General features: G+C 47.2%; 1 protein-coding gene across 1 annotated transcript in view; it reads left to right on the top strand.

Moving 5' to 3' along the window:
* Positions 1 to 7642, top strand: part of SASH3 (SAM and SH3 domain containing 3) — a 29329-nt gene that overhangs the window by 7558 nt on the left and 14129 nt on the right. The gene's annotated exons all lie outside the window — the stretch shown is intronic.

The following is a 7642-nucleotide window of genomic DNA, read 5'->3' as shown; positions in this document are numbered from 1 at the left end:
GGGCACAGCTGGCTCTGCCTCTAGATAGGCAGAGCCAGCTGTCACTCACGCAGCTGGGCGGATCCAGACATAATTGTCGGGATCCGCTTCAGCTGCTGCGTCTCAGTATATAGGGAGCTGTAGCTCGCGGTATACTGAGCCTAGGGTGACGGGAGGGCGCTAGTTTGTGTCCTCCCGTTACCCTAAGGAGAACTATGGGGAAAAGCCTTAACCCCATACTTCTCCTTTAAAACAAAATAAATATATTATTATATTGTTTTTTAGGACAATCGAGGCTTTCTTTTGATAATATTGTCTTGCAAAATTATTTTATTTGTTTTTCCTCTTCTGCTGTCCATAATCATGACCTACTTGCCTTCTAACTCTACCCAAGAGTTGGTCAGGTCAGGTCATGTCCTGCCTCCCCTCACTTCCCTCCGAACCATGATCATCTCCTCTCTGACTTCTCTCTCCTTTGCCTGAACTATTAAAATGCCTTCTCCCTGAAAATACACTCTGCTAGCTGTAGATATTTAAAGAAAATCTGCCAGCGTTACCCGTGTCCAGGGCCGGATTTTCCACCAGGCCAACCGAGGCCCGGCCTTGGGGCAGCAGGGAGTAGAGGGGCAGCAGGGGTGGGAATTCCTATCACCAGACACCCCGGACATGCAGTTCCAGGTGCCGGGCGGGTAGTTGCTTTCTACATTTAGCCCTGCTTTGGGGAAGCAGAGCTAAATGTACAGCGGGGGAAGGTGTCGCTTGTTTTGTACAAGTGATCTCAGCTATGTTGCCGAGATCACTTGTATGCATACGGGGGGGGGCATTGGGGAAACTGGCATTAGGGCAGCAGACAGAATAAATCCAGCCCTGCCAACTAATCAGCATCTCCCTTTGCTTCCTCTCGCTATTTACTGTAAGACGTTTATATCTTCTAGCTCTTTCATCTCTTTGCGGTTTCATAATGTTACTGAAACACGTCACTGATGGTTTATTTTTCAGTCCTGCATATTTCATCAGAAATGTTATTATTCATCTCTAGTTCCTCTTTTGTTTACTTTTTCTTTTTATATCCTCTATCAGGTGACAGTGGTGCACTGTAGAAAAAAGTTTATTGTAAAATTGTGATGAATTTTATGTCCATTTTTAGATTTGATGACTCAAAAACAGCTTTTGACTACCGCATTGAACATAGGGTCAGACAAAAGGGAAAACTACCCCATTTACATACACTGTATTACATTATATTTAGAATATCATGTGCAACCGCATGGACAAAGTACGGGTACATCCCAAGACAGCTTGACATATCAGTATTACGAGTTTCCTTGGACTTTAAATAGATCAATACATAGTTACATAGTTACATAGTATTTGAGGTTGAATAAAGACATAAGTCCATCAAATCCAACCTATTGTGTGTGTGTGTGTGTGTGTGTGTGTGTATAGGTCCCTGAGTGTTCTCATTCTTAAGAGTACCTGTACCCTTGTACATTTTCGGTCTCTCAGGAAATCATCCAAAAGCTTCTTGAATTATTCCAGACTATTTGCGGAATTCACTGCTTGTGGCAGCGAGTTCCAGACCCAAACCGAGCGAACTGAGAAGAACCCCCTTCGCCCCTTGTGTTTGAATTTTTTTTCTACCAGTTTTAGGTGGTGGCCTCTAGTCTTTGTTACGGAATCAATCTTATACATATACAGTATGTATACAGTATGTGGCTAACATTTGTGGACACCGGACCATCACACCCATATGAGCTTGTTGGACATCCTACTTCTAAACCATGGGCATTAATATGGAGTTGACCCCTTCCAACTATAACTGCCTCCACTCTTCTTGGAAGGCTTTCCACAAGATTTTGGAGGTGTCTTGTGTGCCCATTCAGTCAAAAGAGCTTTTGTGAGGTCAGGTACTGATGTTGAATGAGAAGACCTGGCTCACAATTGGCATTCTAATTTATCCCAAGGGTGTTCAGTGGGGGTGGGGTCAGGGCTCTGTGCAGGACACTCAAATTCCTCAATAGAAAACTGGTCAAACCATGTCTTTATGGAGCTGGCTCTGTACACAGGGGACAGTCACGGTGCAATATTAAAGGGTCTTCACGAAACTGTTACCTCAAAGTTGGAAGAGCACAACTGTCTAAAATGTCTTTGTATGCTGTAACATTAACATTACTCACTGGAAACACCTGAACTCCATCATTTGGAGGAGATTCCAAATAGTTTTGACCAAAAATTGTATTACTACATAATTTTTAAATTATATAAATCTTTTAAAACCCTAAAATACCACAAATATGCTTCTCAAAGCAGCACATGTGCAGGAGAGCCCAGTGTTCGTCCATCCAGAGATTGGGTTTTGAGTGGTGGGGCATTTCTGATGTTGGGGTAATTATTTCAGATGATTGTGAAATAAGCAACAGTGTGGCCTGGTGGCAGTGGTGAAATACATGAATAGAATTCTTGGGTGCATTGCTAGATCTCACTAGAGACTAGAGATCTCCAGCAGGATGAAGGAGGTCCTGATTCCTCTATATAGATCTTTATTATCACTAGAGGGGTCAGCAGCAGGAGGAAGGAGGTCCTGATCCCTCTATATAGATCTTTATTATCACTAGAGGGGTCAGCAGCAGGAGGAAGGAGGTCCTGATCCCTCTATATAGATCTTTATTATCACTAGAGGGGTCAGCAGCAGGAGGAAGGAGGTCCTGATCCCTCTATATAGATCTTTATTATCACTAGAGGGGTCAGCAGCAGGAGGAAGGAGGTCCTGATCCCTCTATATAGATCTTTATTATCACTAGAGGGGTCAGCAGCAGGAGGAAGGAGGTCCTGATCCCTCTATATAGATCTTTATTATCACTAGAGGGGTCAGCAGCAGGAGGAAGGAGGTCCTGATCCCTCTATATAGATCTTTATTATCACTAGAGGGGTCAGCAGCAGGAGGAAGGAGGTCCTGATCCCTCTATATAGATCTTTATTATCACTAGAGGGGTCAGCAGCAGGAGGAAGGAGGTCCTGATCCCTCTATATAGATCTTTATTATCACTAGAGGGGTCAGCAGCAGGAGGAAGGAGGTCCTGATCCCTCTATATAGATCTTTATTATCACTAGAGGGGTCAGCAGCAGGAGGAAGGAGGTCCTGATCCCTCTATATAGATCTTTATTATCACTAGAGGGGTCAGCAGCAGGAGGAAGGAGGTCCTGATCCCTCTATATAGATCTTTATTATCACTAGAGGGGTCAGCAGCAGGAGGAAGGAGGTCCTGATCCCTCTATATAGATCTTTATTATCACTAGAGGGGTCAGCAGCAGGAGGAAGGAGGTCCTGATCCCTCTATATAGATCTTTATTATCACTAGAGGGGTCAGCAGCAGGAGGAAGGAGGTCCTGATCCCTCTATATAGATCTTTATTATCACTAGAGGGGTCAGCAGCAGGAGGAAGGAGGTCCTGATCCCTCTATATAGATCTTTATTATCACTAGAGGGGTCAGCAGCAGGAGGAAGGAGGTCCTGATCCCTCTATATAGATCTTTATTATCACTAGAGGGGTCAGCAGCAGGAGGAAGGAGGTCCTGATCCCTCTATATAGATCTTTATTATCACTAGAGGGGTCAGCAGCAGGAGGAAGGAGGTCCTGATCCCTCTATATAGATCTTTATTATCACTAGAGGGGTCAGCAGCAGGAGGAAGGAGGTCCTGATCCCACTATATAGATCTTAAGTTAGACCTAATATTAGTGTCCAATTCTGGAGACCTCACATTGATATAGAATGAATCTGGACACGGGTAACAAAGATGGTGAAAGTTCTGAGAGATAAAACATATCAGGAGAGACTGCAGTCTGGAGAAAAGAAGGGAAAGGGGGGACATGACTGAAACCATAGTCTCTATGTTTAATTTTTCGTGTAGCTCCTCTTTTTCAAAAACAATGGCACCAATGTTCCCTTTGTTGTTCCTCATGTTCACTGGGACGGTTGCACAAGGCACGGCTGGCAGTATTGCACAAACATCCAGACGTTGTTACAAAAGAAATATTTTTAAACTTTTCTTCCAGTGAAACATGTTTGCATCGATAATGCTGCTTATCTCAGTGTGCTGGTGACCTGGTTTTATATGCAATCTAGACACTGAGCCCTCGTTCACACCTAGGCGTATTGCAAAAGCGCGTCTGTCGCGCGACCGTTGCGCGGTTTTTTTAACGCGATTCACGGTAAAAAAGTAACGCGACCGTCGCGCGATTATTGTAATAAACCTTTTATTTAATTTTTTTTTTTATTAAATAACATTTTCACCTTTTTATTTTGTTCTTTGTGGCATCTCAGTGCTAATGGTCTTTTGCAGCCACTTCTCATCTACATGCACTCCAGTGATGGCTGCATGGCCTGACTCCATGGCAACAGTGGACCATGCATGCGTAATGTGTAAAGCCCATGTGACGGGGTGACAACGCAGGAGAACAACTGGGAGGCAGGCACAGGGCGTCGTCACCCTATACAGGAAGTGCCCTAACAAGAGCCTTCAAGGCAGGATCGGCGGGGATTATTTTAAAGAAAGCTGCAGATTTTAAAATATTACAAATTACATTAACACGTTAAAGCCCAAATGAACTTTCAGTTTACATCAGCTAAATACATTCCAGGTGCATCAAAACAAAAGGCCCGCAAAGTCACAAAACTGTGCCGCAGCCTGAGCCTGGAGAAGGACCCCTGCACTCAGTTTGGAAGCAGTGGTCTCTCTGCAAAGGTCTGAAACACCCCCTTGCTGTGTCAGAGCCGGAGCTCTCCAATCAGCATGGAGAATGAGCTTTGCTGTTTGTAGAGCTTGAGGTCTGACTCAGCAGGGGGCGTGTCAGACCTCTGCAGAGAGACCGCTGCTTCCACACAGATAGCAAGGGTCCTTCTCTGCAGCATGCTGGCAGGGAACAGGCTTTTCTACTCAGGCTGTGGCTGCTTTTTAAAGAAAAGAGTTTGCACACCTTTTGTTTTGATGCACGGAATGCATTTAGCTGATTTGAATGGGAGATTTAACAGAGCTTTAAAGCTTATTCAACATTTTCATGATTGGGTCTACGTCTACGTCCCCAAAACTTAGAGGGGTTAGATCTATATTAAAGGAGAACTATGAGATTTCCACTCACCTCATAGTTCTAGCCGACATGTGACAATGAGACTGTCACAGGTCGGCTCAGTAGATCGAGAGGTGAGCGAACACATACCGGCGTTCGCTCACCTCTCGATCCCGTCCCCGGCTCTCGGCGGGGACAGGGGAGGGGCTGGATTCCCCCCTCCCCGCTCCGATCCTCCAGCGCTGACTGGCGGAACGGACGGAGATAGGCAGAGACAGCTGTCACTCACGCAGCTGGGCGGATCCCGACATCCAGGTCGGGATCCGCTCCGGCTGCGGCGTCTCAGTATACCGCGAGCTGTAGCTGCCTATATACTGAGCCTAGGGTGACGGGAGGACGCTAGTTTGTGTCCTCCCGTTACCCTAAGGAGAACTATGGGGAAAAGCACTGACCCCATAGTTCTCCTTTAAATCTTACTAATATTTGTGAATTGTAGACATGTAAGCTGCCGAAAAATTCAGGGTTCGGTTTGGATATTTCATTATTTCGAGATTCGGATCCGAAATTCAATTTGGTTCGGGTTTTGCGTTCGGTCAAAATCCGAATTTCGTTAGTTTGCAAATATTCGTTGTGAATTCCACAGAAAACCATCTACAGATATTAATACTAAAGCTGAATCTCCCAGACCCGCATGGCATCTGGGATCCGAATTTCCTAACTGCATTCGGGAGCTCCTGAATGCCATTTGGGTCTGGGAGCCATATACATGTATTACTTAGGCCCCGTTCACACTGAGCGGTTTATCGCGCGATTTCCGCGGCGAAGTCGCGCATATTTCCGCGCGATATCGCTCTATGTAGCTCGCCCAATGCATTTCAATGGAGCTGTTCACATCTCACAGCTTAATGTCACCTGTAGGCGGAGCCAGCTGTAGCTTGTCGCTCGTACATGACCCTTTTTTGCGTGGATGTCGCGCGATTCGGCTCCAATAGACGCTATGGTGTCACGCAAAATCGCACATTACCGGCTATGATGCACGACTTTGTTGCGCGATATCACGCTACAGAAGGGTTACTTTTGCACTGCAAAATGGAAGGAAAGAATGGTGTCACATCAAGATCGCTGTTGATTGGTTACAGCCCAATGTAGCAGCGACGAAGTCCCGCCCAAAAAAACGCGCTATGTAGTGCGATAAAATGTGCAATTTCGCTCAATATCGCGCAATGTAGCTCTAGCCGCTCAGCACGAAATCGCGCTGAAAAACGCGCGCTATCCATGTCCGTGCTGTGTGCGGGGCCTTACCAAACAGCTGCCGGGAAGGACAGGTGCTGCGTGTGATTAGTACGCAGCCCCAGTCCTTCTCTATGGGGCTACGCGGCCGTACGCCCCCCTACGCTCACCTCAATTGCAGGTTCGTAGGGGTACGGGTATGCATACAGGATCCATTCCGGCGGCATATGCATACGATCACCCGCACCCCTACGGGGCATCACATTCACGGGGGGAGTAGTTTTTTTTCTACAATTAGCCTTGATTCAGGCAATTGAGGAACCCGGCCTTGGGGCAGCAGAGAGAGTAAATCTGGCCCTGCACGGCAAGTAAGACAGTTCAAGCGCAGTATATGTTCTCATCAGCTTTTAGGAAGACAAGCTTCACCTTCGTACCGGGGGATGACAGTCTAGTATTCCCTGGAGTACTAGGTGGGTGCTGGAGGGGTTTCCTTTTCTTCCTGGGTTGATCCTTCCCTGGTTCTCCAGGCTTGTCCCCAGTTGTAGGCAAGAGCCTCTCCGGTGCTAATGCCTTGGGCTCCCAGTGATGTGCCCCCCTGGGGTTGGCCTCCAAGGAGTGCCAGAGACACACAATGGAGGGGATTTATCAAAACTGGAGCAGACAAAATTTGGAGCAGCTGTGCATGGCAACCAATCAGCATTCACCTTTCATTTTCAAAGCTTTATTGAACAAACTGAAGAGAGAAGCTGATTGGTTGCAATAGGCAACTGATCCACATTTTGTCTGCTCCAGTTTTGATAAATTCCCCTCAGTGGGTTTGGGATCCTATGGTGTGGCACCTGGCACATGGTCACGTCACCATGTTGCTTTTCTTGCACATGCCTCCTGGCTAGTCTGCAGGAATTTTTATGCCAGCCGCATGGCACCGTATTTATTTATAGCACAAGCACTTTTCACTCCACAAACTATGGAGGTTACACGTCTTTCGGGGGCCTGCCCTGTTGTTGGGGAGGAGGATCTGTGGCCTTCACGGATCTCTTTCCTTTCCCCCATTCAGGAGTCTCCCTTTGGAAGAGCCCCTGCCAAGTACTTGGTGGACCGGCTAGTCCCTAATGCTCGGGGTCCACTTGGCTCAACTGCTGGACTAGAGTGCCTTGCCTGTCAAGAGCCTTGCACTTCGGCAGGGGCGTTCCAAGGCTGGGTGTCACCGAGTCCCCTCCTCCCTCCTAACACTGTCGGGCTCTCGGTCCATGACCCGACTTTTTAGAGGGGGCAACACCAAGATGACTGTTAGTCATTTTGGTGTCCCCCGGGTGCGGGGCACCCCCCCCCCCCCCCCCCCCCCCGGTGCCCCCCCCCCCTTCGCG

The sequence above is a fragment of the Nanorana parkeri genome, unplaced genomic scaffold (genome assembly GCF_000935625.1).
Source record: "Nanorana parkeri isolate BGI_ZX_2015 unplaced genomic scaffold, ASM93562v1 scaffold708, whole genome shotgun sequence".
NCBI lineage: Eukaryota > Metazoa > Chordata > Amphibia > Anura > Dicroglossidae > Nanorana > Nanorana parkeri.
The sequence above is the reverse complement of the archived record's forward strand: the minus strand, read 5'-3'. Positions and strand labels throughout refer to the sequence as shown.